Below are 24,534 nucleotides of genomic sequence, written 5' to 3'. Positions count from 1 at the left end.
AAAATAATCACCATAGTGCAAGGTTGACCTTAGCGATCACACCTTCTGTCTCTATAGATTATTTTTTTCTTCTGGTTTTTTTAAGAACAGTTTTATTCTTTCTTTCCTTTTTTGCCTCATGTTAATGTTCAAACTGTGAACAATTATCACACAGTTTATTAGAATAAGGTTATAAAGTTAGCATTTTTAGGAATGAAAATTCTGCCTCGTTTTTGATGAACATTTGGTTGCTTCTTTTCTCAGTTAAACTCTATTCCAGTTTGTCTTGTAAGAGCTGTGCTAGTATTTTCTTTTTATGTTTTTATTTTTTACTTCCTGTTTACTGTCTGTGCAAGTGTGTTACTCATGCAAGTCAGTGTTCTCCCCACGGCGGCGTGTAAAATATCGACAAGCTGCAACACAGCATACATTTGCGACACAGGCGCTAAAAAAAAGATTTAAAAAAAAGAAGCTAATAATTGTCGGCCTAAATCAGGGTTTGGCCTATTGAGGACCACTGAACTAAATGCTTCAGTGGCAGGCTAACAGAGGTCCTGGCCTTGCTGAAAACTGGACCAGATGTGCCCAAGACTAGGACTTCCTTTATGGGTCCCAAGGAAGGAAAAAAAAAATCTGTTTTTGTTTTAATTACACATGTTGGAGCATATGGTGACATTGCAAGACAGTCTATGCAGGTTGCACTAGGAAGGACTGTCTATTGCAGCTCACTAAGCACTGGTATACAACCAATGCGGATCGTATGCAGTTATATTTCTTGGTATACAGTTTGATTTGATGTTGTTTGTATTTTTCTTTTAGCACAGGGTAGCTGTGTTCTGCTGTTTGCTGTGATTGTTAATAAATAACATTTTCTGTTTTTTCTATGAATACTTTTTTGTTGTTGTAGTTTTTACTTGTATGATTTTTTTTTTAACCTAGCTTTTACTGCATACATTGCCTGTTTTCCCCATTTTTACTGTGATTGATATATCTTTATAGTTTTTTTTTATTTATTATTTTTGTTTTGTAATGCTTTCAATTTGTAATTAAATTAGATAAAGTTTAAGTTTTAAGTCTGGGCTCCCCTGCTAAAGTTGCTACCCCATGCTTTAAATAATTGCTCCTCTTCTTGTAATCTTATTTACTTGACTAAAATCTTGGAATTAATGTAAAATCATCAAATAGAAAGTATATTTTTATAATCAAAGACTGTTCTAATAGCTTTCTTTGATCCTTGAATAGAATACTTTTCCTGTAAAATACAACTGTTAAACAAAATGATCAAAAGGGACACAAACATTTGTCAGAATTTCTCGCTTACAGGTTTAGTTCTGCTCACGAGCGCCACACTCCAGCAGCATGATTTGCGAGGCCAGGGAGGTAACTTGAGCAGGGAATCTTGCTCTGAGATGATACGCCAAAGGCGTACAACTAATATGCTATTTGAATTTGGCACAAATTACTTAAGCATCAAACAAGTAAGTCAGAAAGTAAAACTACTATATATTTTCCTGCCAGTGACTCCTCCAAATTTGGCTGCACACTGAATTAACTGAGTTAACTGAGTTAATTTTTCAAGCTTTAATGACTTTAAATTAATCTCTAGATTTAATGCTGCAATTTTGACAGCCCAATTTAAAAAAATTGTCTTCTTATATCGTCCATTGTGTGCGTTGGTCTGGAATGTATCCCCACTCCCCACGCCCAGTAAAAACGACGGTTCACTGTGTTACAATTAATGTCAAGTAAAACTGAAAGGCTATAGAGGAAATGAAGCTGAACACCAAGGGCCAAAAAAGAGTGGGCGAAACTTATAAGTCTCAATAGGATGAAAAACGTTGATGTGCATAACATTGTGGAGTGACCACGTCAGTTACTACCGGAACCGTTAAAGGTGCCGTCTCCATGTAATGCAAGTCTGGACACTTAAATTCATTCCCAGAGACTGTTTATGTATAGTGCTACCGTTTTGGTTAGCCACTCTTTTCAAACTGACGTAACAACTGCAAATTAAGGCTATTGAAGGGGAGGATGGTCACTTTTTAGGGAATTACAAAATTGAAACTGTGCAAAAAGTCTGAACATGTTGGTTTATGTTGGTCCTTAACCCCACTGGTCAGACCAGCCGCTACACCGTAGTTCGGACCACCTAGAATGTTCTGACTGGCCCAGTTCATTCTCATTTGAGGCAGGCGAAAAAGGAAAATGTGAGTGAGGTGTTTTGGGACCTGGTTGCTGGCCGATGGCAAACTTCCCCACCGCTAGCTGCCAGCTTATCGACTTTAACGACACGGGTGGGCGAGGGCCAGCTCCTTTATCCCCCCTCAGGGTCTCTGTGTCCTTGACGCCCGACACGGTGGTGATATTAACAGCGCCCACTTTTATTCAGCATTCCGTGTGATTCATGCTGAAACGTGTCTTCCAAACCCTTACAAGGGCTCTTTAATCATCTAAAGGATGGGTTTAATTAAATAATGTAAACATTATCCTTCGGCTAAACTTCATTTCCAGTCCTTTTTTTTGTTGCCTTATTTATTTCATTTTGGTGATTTTCATTATTGTGTCCTACTGTATTTTTAGTCCCAGATTCCTTTTTCCTTTCCCTGGGTTCTTCCCGTCCTTATTGTCGTGTTGGAAGGAGCCCCAGGAACAGCGTCCATTTTGAAGTCACATATAAACAGGCACTGAAAGGCAGCGTGGTCTTAATTAGCTAGAGCCGCTCTCATGCCTATTGCAATTGTGTAATGTTTATACTATTTGTGTGTGTGTGTGTGTGTGTGCATGTGTGTACTTGAATGCTGTGTCAGGCCACCTTGAAAATCAGCGCCCCTTCAGTTTTATTACCCTGCAAGAGGTTATAAAGGTTTCTAAAGTGATACCACCAAAGTGTCGTGAATAAATATGGACGTCATTTGCACTCAAGAAACATGTTGGAAGCTCTGGAGCAAGAATGTGCTAAAAATGCCATATTTTGCCACAGACATATTCCATTTTGATTCATGGTAATTTAAAATGTCATCCAAGCAGTAAAGCTGTAATTAATACTCCACAAATTATAGTGTATATTTCTTTGTGTTCAAAATCCTACAGCGAGTATCTTGTAGTAATTAGAGTTAAAGATTGCTTCGTTTTGTAATGCATATTATTTTGTAGCATTGTACACACGTAGCACCTTTTTAAAATCTCTTTGAAAGTTGGCTCAGTTGGCTGGGTTTTTGAAGGATTTCTCAGGTGCTGTGAAGCATCTAGCAGTAGCTATTGAGGCAGTGGTGGTGTTAAGCTATCAGCTATCACACATTAAATTCTGTAGAGTAAATTTGACTCTATTAAGCAGGAGCTGTGTGGCTCAGGGAGTAGATCAGCTGTCTCCCAAACTGAAGGTCGTGAGTTTGTTCCTCAACCCTTGAGTGACTTTTATTTATTTTCAATTCTTTATTTTACTCTCTTCCAAGTGTAAAAATTCTAAAACATGAGTCTATTTGGTACCACTCTAAATAGAGTCAAATTTGCTTTACAGAATTTACTGTGCACGCTGAATTGGTTGCTCCAAGTTCTGTCAATTGAAGCAAAATGAAGGACAATATTTGGACACAGCCAGTGGAAGGTTATTAATTAATAAACCAATTTTAAGAAAAAATAGAAGACATCAGCAAAGGGCTACAACTCATCTGGGAAATTATTCTCACTTTACTTTAAATACGTTTAAAACATAAGACGGCGTATTAGGGCCAAGTAGAAATATATATTTTTTTAGAGGGCGGGGGCAATATTGAGAGAAAACAAATCACAAATTTGCCACTTAATAAAGTGGCAAATTTGCGAGTTCAAAAAGTGGCAAATTTGCGAGCAAACAAACAGAAACTTACAAGAAATACAAGTAGCGTAGCTATAGTCTAATCATGTGAGGTTTCGATGGTGGTTAATGGGACACTGTTTATAAAATGAAAAGGCAGGATGGAGACAGATTCATTCTTAAATTAAAACTTTTCATTCATAGCAGCCAGAGCAACAACACTTCCTATCAATTGACTAACATAATCCAATCAGATGCTAGCATACCATAGGTAAATGCAAGTGAATGACGGAGAGCAGCAGATTCGACACAACTTAGATACTTGTACAAAAAAATACCAACATGTATGAATGTGTAAATAATAATTCTGGAATGCACAAGTAAGTATACATTTTAACAAATTAACTTTAATGCTTAATCGTCTGGGTGTGGACCTTCACAAAGTGAGGCGTCATTGTCGCTGGCCAGTGGCCGTACACAACGCTTCAAATAGCGAATGCTTAACATGATATGGTTAACCTATGCTAAAGCAATTACTATCTCCTTATTTGGAAACTCGACCGAAAAGTATTGGCACAAACAGTCAAGTAGTACGCTACGTGTAATTTGCGAGAAAAAAACCTCTTAAATTTCCGAGTTTATAAAGTGGCAAATTTGCACGTTTTTTTCTCGGAATATTACCTCCGCCCTCTAAAAAAATATATATATATCAATACGTGGCCCTAATACGCCGTCGAAAAAACAAATGGCAAATAAACATTAATTTAAAAAAGAAATGGGTTTAACGTTGCTGCAGTGTCTTTGGGTTTTTGAGTTCTTTCTCCGGCATTGTGAAGCATCCTGTTTAGTTATGAAAGCAAAAACAAATTCACGCCTTCTCTGTCAACGCTCCGTACAGTAAAGCAGCGACATTTGGCCCTATCACAAAGGAGCAACAAACGCCATAAAAACACCTTACGATGTCTGGCTTTTTGCAGTCTGGTCATTAAGCTGTAAAACCACTATTGTAAAAAAGAAAAAAAAAAGAGATTAAACTGATACAGCAGAGGAGAGCGCGCCAAAGATGAAAGCTCATACTTCAATAAAACCTGCAGTGGACCTGTTTTTTTCCTCTCCCTGTCTCTTTCTCTTACCGGTAAACGAACGGTTCTCACACCCCCAGTTAGTGGGATGTTTGACGTCACCACAACTTCAATTAGCTCGCAAATGACCGACTTATTTCCATTTGAATACGTTTTCCTTGATCGTTTGTACGTTGGACTGGAGCGCAGATAAGAACAGTGCAGTAGGTGGACATTGTCCACTGTATGAACATACTGTAAGTCCCCTGGATGGCCTCCCTTGGCTTTTGTCTATCTTCTGCCTATCTATCTTGCTCTAATTGTGTCCTAGACCCAGACATGTCCATAAATAAACGGGGTCTCAACCAGACCCAAGCCGTGTTTATGTTCAGGCCAGTGTGTTGGAGGTGGTGGTGGTGTTTGCGGGCGGGTGGATGTATCTGGACCACTGAGGCTGTCTAAGACTATCTCGGCTCAGGTGGAATCAAGATGTGTGCCGCCTCATTCCAGCAACATGTGCCTAATGAACTCATGCGAGCTTAAAAACAGACACAGTGTCTGCCTCATTTGAGATAATGTTATTTGAAGTAGTTGAAAATAAATCAAACAATGTCCCACGACACGAGCAGCGTAGTGCTACACTTTATGCAGCCGGCGGGGAGTTGCTCAGTGGCAGCAAGTATGAATGATCGCCAATATTTGTCAACTGTGGGCATGCGAAGCCCTTTTTGTGATTAAGGGCTAAATAAATAAACTCGACTTGACTTGGTTGTTTGTGATAGACTGGCGACCAATCCGGGGTGTATTCAGATGGGATTGGTGGCTTTTTTAATACTACCTTATCTAGAAGCTAGTTTTCTACAGAATCTTCCATCAGATTTAAACGATAAGGGTGGAAAACTCAAAGCCAGAAAGCTGAGGTCCCGTGTTTATATTTGCAGGAAGAGGTCTTCGTTTCATTAAAACACTTATTACCCCCATTCCAAGCTCTTTGCAAAAACATCCCTCCTTGTGCTGTTTGTTTGACTTGTAGCTGATTATTCAAACAGAGCAGTAAAAAGCTGGTTTGAGCCTCTGGTCTGGTAAACAGTCGGATCTGCGGTACGAGATTCAACGCCACCGTTTTCCACTTCTCATCCGTCTGCTCTAAGTTGTATGGAAGCTTGCCATCAAACGTGCCGTGTCACGTTTTCCCGCTTTCTGGCGTTTTGATGTGTCATCGTGTAGGCGGGTAAGATTTTAGCAGTATTCCCTGAAGAAGACATCTGCTTTGCAAATGTTGATGCAGTGGGATTTTTGTATGTTTTTGAAACTCAGTTCCAAAATTCATTGAAAAATGGGCCTGTGGTGAGTTCCAATTCAAAAAGCTGTATCAGAAATGGTGCAATTTACAGAGCTATTTATCAGAGGTGTCAAATCCACGTCCAGAAAGTAAAAACCCTGCCTCAGTTTGGCTTTAGCCCCTGGTGCTAGCTTACTAGCTAGCTCCCTAGCAGTTAAACGAGCACCATGGGAGCTAGCTAGGGAGCTAGCACCTGGGGCTCAAGCCAAACTGTGGCAGGGTTTTTACTTTCTGGACCTGGATTTGACACCCGGTTTTATTGACCTTGCCAGTGAAATACTATCATATTTCCTCGAATTGTGATTTTTACTCTATAGACACTGTGTCTTAATTAACTGTTGAATAGTTTTGTCCTCTGAACAATTAGACGCTAAGTTGCTATAATTTCCTTTATTATAAAAGCAGCAGCCATGGCATCTGTAAAGCTGACCTATATACAGACGCTCCCCTACTTACGAACATTCGAGTTACGAACAACGGTACATACGAACATTTCTGCGCGTACAGTATGTCGAAAAATGTTCGGAAAGAAATGCTGTAAGTTAGATTTTGTATTGCGCGTAGTGCTTCTTTCCGCCGCTAATACCGACGATTGGCGCTGTGAGAGCTCATTGGAGGCTGAGCAACGTGTCGAGGAGGAGGAGGAAGAAACGCCGGTCCCCATGAAGCAGGAAATAACTTTTGAAGCCGATTCCAGCGACGACGAAGAATCTCTCATGATATAAAATCCTCCTCTTCCTCCTCCTCCATCATCTCCTTAAGCATCGAGTACATCTTCCAAAAGTAAGTTAAACTTCATTTTATTTATCTTATTACGTACATGTACATACTGTGTGTGTGCGTCTCGCTCTCTCTCTCTAACATACGTAGTACAGTACAGTACTGTACGTATTCTCTCCATTTTATTAAGTTTTTTTCAGTACAAACCAATGCAGGTTACTTGTACAAGCCTTAAACATACTTATATAAACCTTCAATATACTTATATAGGCTTTAAACATAAATTATAATAGAAAATATAGCACTGAAGCAACTTACGAACAAATTCACCTTACGAACGATCGTCCGGAACGTAACTCGTTCGTAAGGTGGGGAGCGTCTGTAGTATGAACAACTTAACTGCATAGACAAATAATAAACATATTGTTAAACAAGGACCGCTCTGAAAGTGTCGATCAACTGTTTGCGTTAGTTTAGAAAATGCATAACGTTTTCTGATCATTTATTGTGGGACCACCAACATGCAAGCAATTCCATTTCTGTTATGACTGGAGTTCTTATCTCAACCCTGCCGACATCATGACCATCTGTCCATCATATTAGCGTTCCAACACCACCAGGATCCGCTTGCTTGATGAGTTTATAATTGTTTGCCGAACGCCAGGTGTCATGCTGAAAACGATAGCGACAACTGACAAATGAGCCGGTGCATGTACAGGAAAAGTGTGTGTGCGTGTGTGTGTATGTTTATTGAGTGTGCATGAATTTGCATGTTGATATGTTACAGCGGGTCATCGTAGAGCAAAAATGCCCTGACACTTGAAAGTGTTGCTAACATATAATTAAAAGTTTATTTATTACAAATAAAACAAGCAATTTATTTTTATTTTGTTAATTTTTTTCTGGACTTTTGGAGACTTGGCAGGAAACTGCAGAGGTGGGCACTTCTGTCTCTCCTTCGGCCCCATCATTGACGGATACCCACATTTTCGTTGAGTGCCCACATTCTCATTTGCATGCCATGTTCCAAAGAAAAGGAACATCTGGCTCTGAATACACATTTTGGATTCCTCTTCATGGGAAGAGACACTATTGTTACCTGAGTGCCAGGTAGATTTTTTTTAAAATGAGATTTATCTTGAACTCCCCCACAACTGTGCTACTCTGAGCAGGAGGTGTAACTAGTCTTGACCTGCATTTCAAGCCGCATTCTAGAACAGTAAAATGTATGTAATAGATACGGAACACAAAGCACCACACCTATAAATTATTATTATTCTTTTTTTGTCTAGTTTTAGTCAGGACAATCATTTCACCCCTGTATATTTTTTGTCAACAGATTATGTTGAACATTTCGGATCTGTATCTATTTCCCATACAATTTTCTCTCATCACTTTGATGAAAAACAACTTCACACACGATTACAGTATGAGCTAGTAAGTTAGCCAGCATTAGTTAGCGGTTGGATTAATATTATTGTTGGAACGTTAAAGCCGTGGATTAATGTTAAATTATAACTATAATTTACTTAATTAATTAATTAATCCATCAATTTTCTTAACCGCTTGTCGTCACAAGGGTCATAGGGGGCACTGGTGCCTATCCCAACTGGCTTCGGGCAGTAGGCGGGGTATACCCTGAACTGCTTGCCAGTCAATCACAGTAATTAATTAATTAATCAATTAAATTATTTATTTATTTTTAACTTTTTAACTGTGAAACCACCTCCTGTCTGGACCATGTTTGTGCATGTTGCACTTGCTAGCTGCAGATTTGAAAGCGGATGTGTCACTGTGTGTCACATGACAGTGTCACAGTGATAGATTAGCAGAGACAAGATTTTTAAAACATTATATAATGTTCGTCTGGTTTTTGTTCATGAACTAAAATGTCCATAGATTTTAGTCCAGTTTTTATTAAGTGAAGTACATTTTCGTCTCGTCTTAATTAGTTGACAAAGATGCATACCGATTTAGTCCCAGTTATTGTTTATTAATGAGGGTTTTAGTCTACTGTAGTCTAGTTTTAGTCTGGTGAGAAGTGTGTGAAATTATATTTGTTTAGTTTTCCTTGACAAAATTGCCACTAGTGTGAACCCTTCGTTTACAACCTCATTTCCCTTGTTTGCATGTTGTTGTGTATTCTAGCTATCCGACAAACAATAGAAAGAACAGATTATGTTTGCATTACTATAGTAGTCTTTTTTGGAAAAAAGGTTTCAGTTTGTGGTAGCATCGTGTAATGTGTGGTAGGCGCATGCATCGAAGCAAGAAGGTTCTGGATTCCAATGCCGGCTCAGAATTTCTTTGCGGAGTTTGCATGTTCCACACTTGCTAGCATGAGTTTTCTTCGGGTAATTGGGTTTCCTGTGGGATACTCTGGTTGTTCTCTGGTTACTTGGCTTTCTGCCGAGTGCTCTGGTTTACTCCCACAGCCCAAAACAGGAGTGCGAGTTTAATTGAAGACTGTCAATTGCTCAGGGGTGTGCATTTTCTGGCAACCCAGCAAGGTAAGGTTAGATTTGCATGACAGGAACATGATACGACCGTACCATCTTTGGAAAAATTGCTAGAATTTTGGTAAGCACTGCGGTGTGAGTGCTTAGCATGTCGACTTTATGCAAAAATGTTGTATACTCAGACTTTCTGTGCATGTACTTGTGCTTGCATTTGTTTCCTCTGGGTACTCTTGTTTCTTCTTAGTATTTGAGTTTCCTTCATGAACGCTGGTTTAACTCTGGATGCTCCATTTTTCTCTAGATATTCTTGGTACTTATTCTTCTATGTCCTCTTATTCTTTTTTTGGGCACTAAACAAATGAAAGAACACATTAGAATCACTTTTGGAAAAATGGCTTTAGCTTGGGGAAACTTTGTGGAGTGTGTGGTTACTACAGCTGCCTCACAGCAAGAAGGTTCTGGATTCGAATGCCTGCCAGAATTTCTATGTGGAGTTTGCATATTCCCCGGGTTTGTGTGGGCTTTCTTTAAGTACTCTGAGATAACTTTGTACTTTATTTCTGGTAACTTGTGGGTCCCACACTCCAAAACATGAATGCTAGGTTATTTGAACACTTTCAGCTGTTCAAGGGTGTGCACATTATGTCAACTCGGCAAACAATGGAACGAACACGTTAGATTAGCATAAACAGCAGCATGGTGCTGCCGTACCGTCTTTTGAAATAATCACTTACAATTTGTGAAAGACTGTGGCATAAATTGGTTGGCACGTCTTTCTCAAGCAATAATGTTCCAAGTTCAGACTTTCTGTGTGCAGTTGTGTAGGTCTCTGCTTGTGTGAGTTTCCTCCTGGTACTACAGTTTACTCTAGATACGCAAGTTCTTTCTGGGTACTTCTGCATACTCTTGTTTTTTCCCTGGCACTGCGGTTTACTCACATTATCCTGGTTTCATCAACTACCCTACATACTGTACTACTAAAAGTCCTTCCTCGCCAGCTCCATGGCTGTTTTTGTCACACAAATAAGTTATAACCAATGACTTTGTGACCAGAGCTGAAAGTTTTGTAACAGTATCACCGCTGACCTTAGCATTCCTGGCCTTTCTAGAGCGAGGCCGAAATGGCAAAATCTCGCACGCGAACATGTGCTGCCGCTGATCTGCTTACTGCGATTAGACACAAATGACCTGGCTTATGACGTTGAAATTTGTTCGAATGAGCTTAAACCAACTAACAGATTTCTTTATATATAAAAAATAAACTTGAGGCTTTCATTGGTTTGAGTTTCAATTTACACACTTTGTAGGAAGTATATCCTTTTCATTGACAATGAAGATGGCTAAAAAGAAATGTTTTCATAGTCAACGTTCTCGACACAATCATAGTGCTGTGCCCTATGGGGAGATGGTGTGGAGTGTGAGTGTGTGTGTTTGTGTGTGTAAGGGGGGGCACAGTAATTACGACATTAAGTTGAAAGGAATTCAAAATAAATTTAATCTCCAAATCCCTTTCACTGCCTTCCCAAAGAGCTTTAGAGTGAACATGTTACGTCTTGTTGCCAGACACACGGAGAGCACAGAATGAAGTCGAGAAGAACGAGGGTGAGGTTCTGGTTGATGAAATCAGTCTACTGAAAAATAGTGAGTGAGTGAGACTGTGGGAAGATTCTCCCAGTGGGCAGAGCTACTCTGTATGCATTGCTACATGTGGGTAGTAGGAGTGGCGACCTATTTTCTTTATTATAATTTTTTTGCTGTTAGTTGTCTCTGTACCAGCATCATTTTCATAGTTAGCCACAATAGTCGAATAGTGGACTTCTTGCTTGTTGAATACATTTCAGCTTCTCATCAAAAAGAACAAGAACATGTGAGTTTGCATAAGGAAACTAAACTACAACTACCATCTACATACCGTTTATCAACTGATTATTAACTACAAAAACAGAGTACAATTACCTCCAAATGTCTGCAACACACGTCCAGGATAAAATCAATCAATTTTGACTAATGATGACGTCATGGCCCCGCATCAGGAGCAACTGGGGGTTCGGTATCTTGCTCAAGGATATTTCAATGTGGTCACAATGGCATGGGATCAAACCCACAACCTCTGGGTTGTGAGACGACCACTCTACCTTTGAGCCATACCGCTCTGCGAGATTTTGACATTTTTGCCTTGCTCCTGATCCTATGGTCGCCACCATCTCTGGCAACTAAACCATCATTTAGAACTTCTTTGTGTCACCAAAACCGCCACAGGGAAGGGAAGCTAGACCCAATCCTAGATGACTTTTGGGCGAGAGGCACGGGTACACCCAAGACTGGTCGGCACTCAAACACATAACATATATGGATTGCCAAACAAGCATCGCCAAACAAGCACTCACTCTACCGACACAGCGCCGCATGGACTGTGGACTCTAACATTAGAATTGTGAGTGTGAATTATTGATTTGTAATTGCCACGCAATTTGCTGTCAACAAGTTCTGGGTGTACCCCACCACAGGCCAAAACTCATCTGGGATATGCTCAAGCTCACCAGTGACCCCAATGAGGACAAGTGGGGTAGAGATTGGATGGATTGTATTGAGCAAATAATGCTGACCCGTAGGAATTACGTCATAGTGTGGATGTAACTCAACTTCCCATAACTGACGTAGTGTTGTTTTAGTTGTTGTTCATACTGATTTATTATTTTGGTTGCACGGGAGAGGCGCCGTACTCTAAAAACCTGTCAGCATGATGCAAATTATTTCCGTTTAAAATGTGAAACTGAGAATTATCATATTTTGTATGCAGGCTATGTGGAGAATTTTTAATTCAGCTCTTGTGTTGGATATCATTTCTTTGTGTAGGTGGGATTTCTGATATGCTGCAAATTACAGCATATTCTCTTGGTTTAAAATGCAAAATGCCTTGTGGGAATGTCTTAGCTGAGTCATCGCTGCATTCGACTGTATGTCATAAAGCGGTTTGAAAGCTCACTTGGCCATATGCTGTATTTTTATATCGTAATCATTTGTCCTCTTGCAACAACACTGTAAAAACATGCTGCCTGCTGGGGCAAGAATTCCGCTGTGAGCCAGACACAGCAGCACAAACAATGGAGCTGCGATTTTTGGAAAACTCAAGCTTTTTTTTTTTGACGCCACAAAAGCTGCTCTGTCCCTTGCGATGATGTTGAAATCAATTGAATGTCACTCCTGAAACAAATAGTTGAACCATGCGGCATAGCTGCGTTCATTAGGGCCTGGCGGCTTTTATGAGCGCTGTTAAGGTGGCCGAGCGTAACCTGTGGCGCTGCGAGGTGAGTCATCTTTCCGTTGTTTGGGAGGGACGGCGAGGTCAGCTGGAGTTCTTCCTACCAGGAGCACTTTAACTGACATGGACTTGGCTTGCAGGCAGCAAAAGCAATTAAGACAGTTGCGACAGCCTGTAATTACTGCCTCACCCATGCGTCACCTATATTTTCTCTCTCTCTCTCTTTCTCTCTCTCTCTTTCTGTCTGCGCCCATTATCCTCTGTAGTGTAGTTTCCACTGTGTAGTTGAACGTCAGGTCAGGATTGCACACCTGAAATAAATGTTGAGGGGGAAAAAATACAGTCGCAGCCATTGTTATTTTTTGAATGATGAATCCTGGCAAGCATTCATTTTAATGATGTATTGCATCAGAAAAATGTGTGATGCACCTAAATGGATTGTTGATTAAGCAAAATGGATTGAGTGCACTTCTTGTTGCAGCGGAGGCACTCTTGATTCAACTAGTTTGTCGATTAATGGAAGAATTACTCAGTTATGTGGACTTGGTTCATCATGGCTTGAAACGGTTGAGGCTAAATTAAGTGCATTACTTGTTGCAGCAGAGGCCCTCTTGAGTCAACAAGTTTACTCTCTGTTGAATGGAAACTTGTTCCTCCACTCGTTACCGCTTTTTCACTTATCGCTTAATGGCTTGAAATGGATTCATTGATTGCTTGAAGTTTGCTTGATTATGTGGAATTGATTTATTATGTGATGTCTTAGAGAAAAATGGAGTGCCACAAGTTTGCTGTCTGACGTAGGGAATCTGGTTCTTCCAATCCTTTCCATGATTTTTGAGCGTCATTTAATTGTGTGAAACTCGAATTTGAGTTGTTGATTAACGGAGGACTCACTCAATTATGTGAGCTTGATTAATCAAGTCTTGAGGCAGTTGAGGCTAAATGGAGTGTGCTACTTGTTGGATCAGAGGCAGTCTTCATGCAACAAGCTTGCTGTCTAAAGGATGGCATTTTCAAATACTATGATAATTGATGGGGGATTCATATAAGTGGAATTGACTAATCATGTCATCAAATTAAGAAGTTGAGGCAAAATGCAGAGACACTGTTGATTCAACTTCAACTGTTTGTTGTCTAAGAAGTACAACATGCTATGTGAAGTTGAATTACATTCACACTCTGGACAGGAGGAGTTCATAGCACTCCGAAAGTCTCCCATCTCAATTAAAATAATCTAAACAAACAAACAAAAAAAGTTTCCATCTGTAGTTGGTAAAATTTAGTCAATTACTCTAAAAAATTGGACTTTGGACATACAGAGTATTTTCATGTTATCCAGGAACTGCTATGACGTGCTGTGAACCTGAAGGTCCTGAATGAATGAATGAATTAATCACTTTGACGTAGTGTCATAATCTCTCAGCATTCTCATGCAATATCTATAGGACTTCCAATTTGTAGGACCCCTTGTTTGAAAAATAGGCAAATGTGGCCTTCCCTCCCTGACAGCATGATTGAATGCTATTGTATTTGGCTCATTAGTAAACGCAAGTGTGACTCTCAGGGTGTTGATAGGTGGCTGTGGGACAACAACGGGGGCGCTCTGCGCAGAACGCGCGGCCCCCACCAACATTGAGGGCAGTATTTGATGGCAGGCCGTGGGTATGCAGATCATGTTTCCAGCAGAAGCAGGAAGTGAGAATTGGAGGGTTCCTGCTACCCTTTCCTTACCCCTTCCTACATGGAACCCAACTCAAACCATGTGTGCTCTGACCCCGTGGGCCCCACGAACACAGTCAACTAGGCAGTGTGATCGGCAAGTGTTGTGGTCTTTATAATGGGACTTCAGAAAGCCTCCACCTTGCCATTGTTATTTGAATACCCCCTCAGTGCAAAAACCCTCTTGGGGAACGTAGTAAGCGATTCCTCCGGTTCCCTTCCACTTTCATTCAAGGCTTAGTGCACGATGGTAGTGACAGGGGAAGTACAGTTGTTCGTCCCCGGGGTCAAAGGAAGTTTCCTGACACTCAAGTTGCCACTGGTTAACAATGGACAGATTAAGGAAAATGGCCTAAACGCTCAGTGACATTTAGTACGGAACTGAGCTGCTACACAATTCAATAGTAATTAGCAGAGTTGAGAATATTACTTTACAAATGAAGTAGGACATGTAGACATGAAAATGTATGAATTGGTTAGGACGAAACAATACCAGCACAGTTTACAGGTCAAGGACACTTTGGTGTTGGGGAGTCTGGAGCTGATTTAAAACTTTTAATTATATTCACTGCTAGTAATATACCATAAACTACACATTTGTTAAACTTTAGGTAGAAATGCGGCTATAGAAATGATCTAGCTATAATATTAATCAATTACTTTAGCTAAAGCCAGCAAACCTTCAGAAACAGCAGACTGCTGGAACTTAACACCAGAACTTTTCCACCAGAAGCTTTAGGACCATTGTGTTTGGTCCGTGGAAATGTTTGTCTACATTTATATCTGTATGAATTTACCAGTGGCGTAAAAAGAACCTGCTTGGGGGAGATAGTACTTTCTAGAGTGGTTTCATGAACCTTTGGGCCAGGTCTGCGGCACTTTACATGTGCAGTATATGTGTGGTTGTCAGAAAACATGGTCCAGGTGTGTGACGTGAGCCTAAAACTGAGATTGTGCAAAACCAGTTAAAAAGGATAGCTTATGCTTTAAATCAAACCTTCCTGCAGTCTGCTATGATTAAAAAGAGTTCACAGGAGATTGTTGGATGTTGTGGTTTACTCTGTTGTTACATATTATTTTACATTGGCTGCCTAACACTAGGGTGACCAAGCGTCCTCCTTTGCCTGGACATGTCCACTTCACATCGGGTTTTATAAATTCATGAAAATGTTTTCATTGTGCAGCAAACTGGAGGCGGAATGCACCGTATTAGAAAGTAGAACGCGAGGGGTGTAGGGAAAAAAGAAAGGCGGGTTTTGTGTGTGTTGTTATTGTTATATGTTAAAATGTATTTTATTTTTATTAAATAATATAGTATGTCAACGTTTTACATACCTCACTTCGTTAGTGTAACACTAGACGAGAGTGTATCGTGGATCACTCCAAACGAATGTCGCGGGAAAGAAAACAGCATTCGGAGAGAGAATAACTCCACCACCACTTTATTGTGTTATCTTGCTTTCAAGTCACAACAACACAACAACCGTCACAATCGCTTCCCCCTTCTTTTCATTTACCATTCTACCAATCACGCTAATCTCCAATAGCTCCGTCCACCCAAATCAGAAACAAAATAGATCCCCACAAATACATATATCAATGTGGAAATAAATCCTCTTACATTAGCATGCAAATATTGCCCTGACCTGTGTTGGCAGCCCTGAACTTTAGCTCGAGTAGTAAAGCATTACGCTGCTGCACCAGAGGGCGCTGATACAATCCCCGCTTTACACATTACAAAAAAATAAAAAATCAAGTAAGGTCGAGCTTACAACACTGTGTCAGTATTTATTAATTTGTCAAGACCTCAATAGAGAGTCATTTTGTTTTATTTTCAACCCATACAAAGGAGGCACATGTTAATATAGTTCTAATGTATGGCATCTCTGAATAAACTTTGAGTATCATTTAAGTATCTCAAGGCCGGGCCGAGTGTCTCCTTTTTTTGGAAATGGAAATATAATCAACCTATCAAATACTGAGCACTGAAGTCCTAAACTGCGTTTAAATAAATTTACTACATTCATACAAACATATTCAGTTGAACAATTGGTACAAATGGTAAATTATACATAGAAAATCACTTCTGAATGGTGAACAGACGGAAACAATGGTCGTTATGTACGGTTGTTACATTTGATGATCACATGGACACCGCAATTTATCTGTTCACTTGGCAAAATATAAAATGCCTGCAGCGGAACTGTGTGCCTTTGAAATCCTGCTGACTGATGCGCAAGAATAAAATAATTATAATAAATCTCGTAAAAAATTGTACGTACAACTGACGTGAAAAAAATATCCATACATTTTCAATCGTTTCCAATTAAACTGGACACCACACGACGCGTAAACTGCTCTTTCATCGCGGAATAAAAAAGAACTTTGTAAACAAAGTGAAACCATTGAACTACTACTGTAGTAAAGTAGTTCCAACGGAAACACAAGGTGGAGTACAGTTGTAAATCATCTGAGGTACCTTGTGGACTCTAAATGTAATAACCGTAATGTTGTTTTTTTCTGCCGACGTATTATGTCACATTAATGACAGCGTGGAAGTTAATTAAACAGTATTGTGTTGCATTTACATCCTGCCAGTGGAATGGTAATAACTAATAAGGACTCTTGTTTACATGGGTGTGTCAGCATGCCACAAACTGGAAGGCGTCAGCTATTTTTCATTGCTCAAAATAAAACATCGCAAAGGTCAGTAAGGTTGTTTATTTTATTTCTGTAATTTTATATGCAGTACTGTACACAGTCAAATTTGGTGATTGGTTTTAAAAAGAAAAAAAAATTGACTCTCAAACTGAGTCACCATCCGCACTTCGCAGCCCTTGGCCACCATCTTTTTCTGAGACTCAACCTTGCAAACTACTCGGCCTAGAAACTACAAGTGCCGTGTTTCCACCGCAGGACGTTCGGGTATGGGGAAGGGAGGAGGGACTTAAACAGGAACTGTCCTCTCCGCTTGTGGCTGTGTCTCCACTGCGGAGTACGACCCATTTCACGACGTTACGAGTTTTGATCGACACGTAAACGCCATGCGACGGTTTCTCCCAAGCATCGCGCGACAAAAATCACAACGAGGAAATAGAAAAAACTTTAGAGAGTTGCTGTTTTTCTCAGTTTTTTATTTTATGTACTTGGCGTGGATGGATGGTTTGAGTGAGAGGAGACGGCGTTTAGATGAAGAATTTGAAAAGGCTGATAGTCACGAATTTTGATCGACACGTCCTTGCGACAGTTTCTGTGACGCCACCCAAGCACGGCGCCGCAAAAATCAGAACGAGGAAAGAGAAAAACTTTTTTTATGCTTCTTTTTTTGTACCTTGCCTGGATGGATGGTTTTGAGTGAGAGGAGACGGCGTCTAGATGAAGAATTTGAAAAGACTAACAGTAGAGTGGAACGAAAATAGGCAAAGAATTATTAAGAGAATTGTTTTGGTGGAAGAGACTTAAGCCGAGAATGCATCATCCTCGCGCATGAAGGTCAGATAATTTTTTATACTAAATAATTTCGTTTATTGGGCCGCGGAGTACCTACCCTCGAGTAGAACCTACCCCGAAGTTCTTGCGGTGGAAACGCGGCTAAGGACATACAATTTAGTTCCTGTAACTTCAGGCTTAAATGCAGATACAATATTACGATGATGTACTTCTAATGTATTTTGCTAGAGCTGATAGTTGGTACAGTTGGGGCACAACTTTCAAAGGGGTGGAGATTTGCTGTGCTGGATGTGATTGGAGATGTTTTGTTCCAGGAACTCATAGAATGATTGATAATTAGGATTGATTGATTATGTCTAAAAGTGGAAAGGAAACTGTAGGTGGAAATTCAGTTATAGTTCCCCTATTGTAACTTGGAATGTGAAAAAGGTGGCATGCTTTCTCATGTTGCAATACATTCCATTTCCAGTTGTATGGTTGTTGGTGCTCGTCTGTGGTGATAGTATCACAAAGCAAAACTTGTGGAATTATTCTTAAAGATGCTCATTTAGCTGAAAAAATCTCAACAATTTTTGCAAAATATGCAGTTTTTTTTCTTCGTGGTAAATTCTAATCAATGTTTGAATTGTATGTACATTAGTTTTTTTTTTTTTTTTGCCACACCAAATTAGACACCTGTGGGCTGCAATAAAAAAACGAGGGTGTGTGGCTTTATAGCCATCTTTTAAACCCAGACGTGTTGACTAATCGCCCAAGGATTAAGCCTTTAGACAAGGCCTCTTTCATTCTGACACCATGCTCACCGCAAATTATCTGTGCTGAGATGGCAAGGAGACATTTTGTGGGGGCAAGAGGAAGTTCGGATGGCGTACTGTACCTGGACGTTGCTTTGTTGTGTCATTCAAACATCTGCACTTACACACAAATACATACGAACATTTATACCTCTAGGCTGGATCTTTCATCACTTCCTCTTAGTGGAGACAACTCTGCATTTTTCTCACAGCAATCAACAGCACTGGGAAACAGAAATGTGTCTTTACTGCAGTGGTCGAGGTTTGAAAAAATAATCATATACAGCACTACACTATTACTCATTTCATGAGACTAGTCCAACTTTGATAGAGCCAACTTTTAAGCAAAATTTTCAGTTGTGATTGATTATATTTGGAGTCCCCTCAAAAAACGTAATGACCGTCACAGCTCACCTGTTGTCTGAGTTTGGTCATGTGATGTCCACAAGCTGAGCCCTTAAGCACTGTAACTTCATTTTCAGTCAACAGTAAATGGCAGTACAAGACAAAATGGCTGCCCCCTGAGATGGATAAGAACTACAGTAATTTCTTACAATTACAAGTCACTACTTTTTTCATTTGCATTCAACCCTGCGGCTAATGCAAAGGTGCGCCTTATCCATCAGATTACATGGGGGCACACTATAAAGGAAGCACAAGAGCGTCAGGCAGAGCAAAACAAACCAAGAGAGGCCAAATTCAGTGGGAGAGAGAGAACAAGAGCGAGACAATTTGCACCCTCATTATGGAAAAGACAGTAGCGGGAACCCGGTGCGGTAACATTAAAACACATGCGACTTACAGTCGGGTGCGGCTTATATGTGTAACAAAGTCAAGTATTCCCAAAATTCAGCTAGCGCGGCTTATGGTCAAGTGCGCGCCTTTTAGTCAAGAAATTACTGTATTGGCTTTTTCTGCTTAACTTCTATTACACAAACGCAGCATTAATCAGAATACTGTGTTTAGACTAGTCGGGCGCATAAAACATATTATTGTAAAGTAAATATTTGACTTGACTTTGACCCTATTAACCACTCGATTCACTGTAAAACTGTTGGAATTGGTAAACATTGTTTTACGAAATTAACAGCCAAAGGATAAAACAACTAACAAACAAATACCCGCAGAGTTAATCCGTTGAAGTTTGCTGAAATAAAGTCTGTATTTGGGGCATATTGTTTTGGTCTAACTGAATTCCCACTTTTGGGGCATTCCATCTTGAAGGAACTATTATAAAGCAATCCTGGAATGTTTTTCGACAGCGTACAAGACGATGCTGTTAAAACCACGCTAACGGACAATGACACGCATCTCTATATTCGTACCTGGACTGCCACAGGTTTGCAAACAAACACGTTGGCTCACACACAGCCTTGCAGACTGAGATTGAGTTTAGCACGCCATCAGCGGCTTGTGTATGTGTGTTTGGGAGCGGGCTTCGGGCCTGTATATTGTTGTATGTAAATGTTCCGTGGCGCAGCTCGGACGTGATGTTGCGCAGACATCCTCGACAAGTGTGCACTGCTGTTTGATGAGCTCATTCGAGATCATGCTTGCAAGATGCAAAATCATGTTTTAGACATTGAGAATTGGATATATATACTCAGTTACTTATTTCATGCATTAAAATCTCAAATTGGTCGCTAATCATCTATACAAAATGAGTACTGTGAGAATTGAAAACCACCTCCGTTAAAATAGTTTCATTCAGGACACTATATAATTTTGCAGTGCTATCTGTAGATTGAGCATGTGAAACAAACACTCTATTTTAGTGAGCTTTCATGGCTTTACTATTCCAAACTTTACAGTACCGGTACACCATCAAACTGCCCTTACATGAATTATATTCATTTTTTAAAACTTCTGTGAGAATATTGTCATTTTTTGTGATAAAACAGTATACAAAAGAAACAAACGCTACATCGTACATCATTGTTTTGCAAACATTGTACCAGTTTTCAGAGTCTGCCATTTTGACATACCAATCAATCAAACAATCAGTCAATCTGGTAAAAAAGCGGAGCAGGCGCCTCTGTGGATTGGTCGATAGAGAATCAACCACCATAGTTTTGTGAGATTTCATAGGTTCGCCATCCAAATGTTGCATTATGGAACTGGACTGAACTGAATCATGTGGCCTATTAGACTTGACACTGTGGCAGCATGGGGAACTGTGGTTAGCCTCACCAGAAGATTGGAGTCGGACCTCTGTAATTTGCCTGTTCTTCTGGGGGTTTCCTCTGGTTTTCTCCCATGTTCATACATTACAATTATTCAAGACTCAAAATGATGATTGGTTGTCTTTTTCAAGCGCTTGTCGAGTCGACTTTACTCCTCAGCATAAGTGTTTAACACTTAACGTCAACTAAGCATTAATCAGGTGTTTTTGGTATCGTGTCTTCCAATTGGCCAATTTACAGAGGACTTTCAACTCGCCCATATGATGCTATCGGCCGACTGTAATGCTCAGCTGATCACCAAAAACTCCAGCCAACAAGCTAACACAGACTTTAAGAGCGAGAGAGTACAGAAAGATGGTTTTGGATGAGCTAGTGCTCGTCTCTCTAGTCTCTCTAGTTTCTGCTAATCTAATCATGCTAATCTTAAAATATTACTGTACGTAAAACCATTCCACATGGCGTAAAAAAGGTTGGGGGTTGCTGTAGGCCTACTGTGCTGAAAAAATCTCATTGACATCAATGATTAAATTAACTTTGACTCATTACATTATACTATACTCGCCTACACATTTTTTTAGTCATTCAAGCCCTGATTTCTTTCTACTGTATATGATTCCCTAGCGACCAATCCAGGTGTAGTCTCTTTTCCCCAAAGTCTGATGTGACACCCTCAACAGGGTAATTGTTGGAAAACGGATGGGCGGGTGGACTTTATAGTATGCGTAAATGCTTTGTTGTTGGGAGGGACGTCACTTTTTACACTTCCTCATCTAAATTCCTAAAGCATCTTGGTCATGGTGGTGGGGAGGTCCTTACTGGTGTAGATGCCTCTAATTCAACATTCGATGCCTCAACCATGTCACTCGCACTGCTCTCTGTTATTAGGTTGTATGATTTGTTTGCAGACCGGAGCCAGAGTACGCTTGTGGTTTGATGCACGACTGTAGCGTAGCTATTATGTGCTTCCATGGCGGTTTGCCCTCAGTGCGTCTCACTTTTTTTTGCATGTCAGACATGCTGCAATATGCCATTTTAGAAATGAAGTAAAGCCCGACTGCGATTGCGGTTTTGCACACCTTACACAGTGAAGTGCAACAAACTAAGCCGTCTATGAATAAAACACGATGGCATGCAAGCAGAGGTTTTGTAACCTGACAAGAGGGCGCAAACATGGCAGTGATTGCTGTCTTGTTGTTCAAAAGCTTCTGTTGCAGTAGCAGGTTCGAGAGGTCTTCCTTTGTTCCCCTGATTAACTTCAACCTCAAGTGCTTGTTTGCGCTGGGCAAGCCTTAAAGTAGCAGGAAGGTATCTTCACTTGTTTGTCTAATTTGTCACCGTGGTAGCTTTTGGGAAGGCCGTGCACAACTTAGGTGTTTGCTCATGAACTCCGCCAGCCCTAGAGAAAAAGCCACTGCAAACTAATATCGTTGTGTAGTGCAGGTGGATTGCCCAATGCCTCAGAATCAGATTCCTTGTAGTTCACTCACAGTGGCATAGTAGCAAAGGCATCCACTCTTTTGCAATTAGGCTGCCATCTCATTCAACCAGTGTCCACAATGGTAACAAAGGAAAGTATCAAAATATGCTTTGCAGTCGTGAAGAAACCAAAGACATCTTCTTCAGAAAATGGGAGGAACTCTCTGTGTGTGTCTGTGTGTTTAAAGGCTATGGTTGGGCTTCCAGGTGTGTACACCTGCAGTTGTTTGGGCTTGTGAGGCCTCTTGCGGAGGTGGCTTCATGACAGCGCTAATGATAGGTTGCGGCAGGTGAAGACATGAGTGTGTTTATGTGTCTTGGTGACACACACACACATACGCCCTTCAACGTGGCCAACAATGTCGATTAAAATGACACCATGAAATCAGGACGAGTGAGTACTTGCGAAATGATGGGGGCAAACTCTACAAGTCGTAGGTCAGGTAATTGTCATGCAATCAGCTACGGCTCTGACGCAAACACGCTAACAGAGGGGCTGGCAGGTCAAGTTTAGGTTGATTGTTGAACTCAGAGGTCAAGTATTTGGTGTGATGTGATGTTGTGACATTGTGGTCTGTGATTGTAAATCCGCAATAAAATGTGTTCCAAAAATAGATATTTTTTTAGTCTTGTTAGTGTTAAAATATGCAAAATGTTACAAAATGGCACTCCAAATATGATTGTTTCTTTTAGGAGCAATAAAAGGAGTCTTTCACAGCGAAATATGTCGAAAAAACAACAAAAAGTAACGAAGCAGCAGAAATCTATCTTTTCACAGCCGTGTATGTGATATGTTTAACCAAATTTGTTCAGAGTATGTATACATTTAGTAATTAATTCCCATGACAATCTGTTTATGTTCCCCTCAGCTTGTGCGGACATGTACCAAGGTAAAACGACACGTTTCCATAAAGCCTTGCAATGACTGTATATTTTGTCAAAATCAACGTCATTCATTGTTTAATGGCTGATTTAGCTACATACTTTTATTCTGTTCTGTAAAAATAAACCTTTTACTGCCATTGATCTTGTCAAGGAATATGTTCATTGTCCAAGTTTTTCGACACTTAGTCTGTGAAAACTTAGTGCCTGTCGAAACAAAGCAAAAGAGGCGTGGTGTGGTCTGTAGAAGACTTACATGTTTTTAATGGGCACCCTGGCACCCAAATAGAGAAAGCAGTTGAATACAGTAAGTTGTTTTACTACACAACGTTTACCTACACAAAAAGTTGATGTTGTCAAGTGGACTAACAAGGTTTTGTTACAGTGATAATATGCTATATTATTTTCTAAAGGTTCATGTGTTTTGTGCAGGCAAAAGGGAAAACAATAAAAAGTCTGTTTGATCAATGTTGACAAATGTGGTGTAAAGAAAAAATGTCATTGTTTTCCCCAAATTGGAATGAGTTCTTACTTTGAGGAGAACCACAAAGTTTAATGGGAAACAACAGTAGTAGTTGACACAGGGTGATGCATAACACATCAGAATCATCTTTCTTTTATTTTTATGCGTTTTATGAAAAGCAGTGTACCGGTATAAAACAAATATACAAACAGGATTTTTAGTCTTGCATTTTATTTTCAAAACAAACTCCTTAATGCCATATAATGTCCCCTAACTAACTTTCAATCAGACACTCAGTGGTCTTAATGTACAATACATGTTGATAAAGGTTGCAAGTAAATATTTGAGACATTTTGTAACATGCATTTTTTTTTAAATCCTAAAATGGTTTCCTTTGGGCTTCACTCGATCAGGATTTTGGAGCTGATCAGCAAGTTAAAAAAAAGAAAGAAAAAGATAACCGATCACCAATCCAATAAAAAATTGGCCCTATATATCTGTTTAAACAACATGTTTATTTACTGTACGGTCAGGCCCAGCTATTCAGGGAGGATTAGGCCCATAGATAGCCAAAATTCGCATATATAATTGACACACATCGAAATGCATTTTAATTTTTTTTAAATAATAAAACACTAACATTTTCTCAAAAATGCTAATAAAACTTCAATCCACGGAAATGTGAAAATATTGAAAAAGAATTGAAAAACATCTCACGGTACGTTTGCCTATATACTGTGAAACCTTGGATTAATAATAATGGCTGGAGTGGATAAGGTTATCTTTGCTGTAATGTTTTACTTCAAGGATTGCCAAATTATGACACGACAGCCAATAAGTAACTTTGCATAAAAATAAAAAATATCTACCAATCCGATCTAGCCAATCAGATTTGTTTAAAGTCTTGTTTCCTTTCCAAGATGGCATTCCACCCGACACTAAAGGCCCTTG

General features: G+C 39.9%; 1 long non-coding RNA gene across 7 annotated transcripts in view; it reads left to right on the top strand.

Moving 5' to 3' along the window:
* LOC144044786 (uncharacterized) overlaps positions 1–24,534 on the top strand; it is a 71,818-nt gene that overhangs the window by 11,785 nt on the left and 35,499 nt on the right. The gene's annotated exons all lie outside the window — the stretch shown is intronic.

This window comes from Vanacampus margaritifer, chromosome 2 (assembly GCF_051991255.1).
Source record: "Vanacampus margaritifer isolate UIUO_Vmar chromosome 2, RoL_Vmar_1.0, whole genome shotgun sequence".
Classification (NCBI taxonomy): domain Eukaryota; kingdom Metazoa; phylum Chordata; class Actinopteri; order Syngnathiformes; family Syngnathidae; genus Vanacampus; species Vanacampus margaritifer.
The sequence above is the reverse complement of the archived record's forward strand: the minus strand, read 5'-3'. Positions and strand labels throughout refer to the sequence as shown.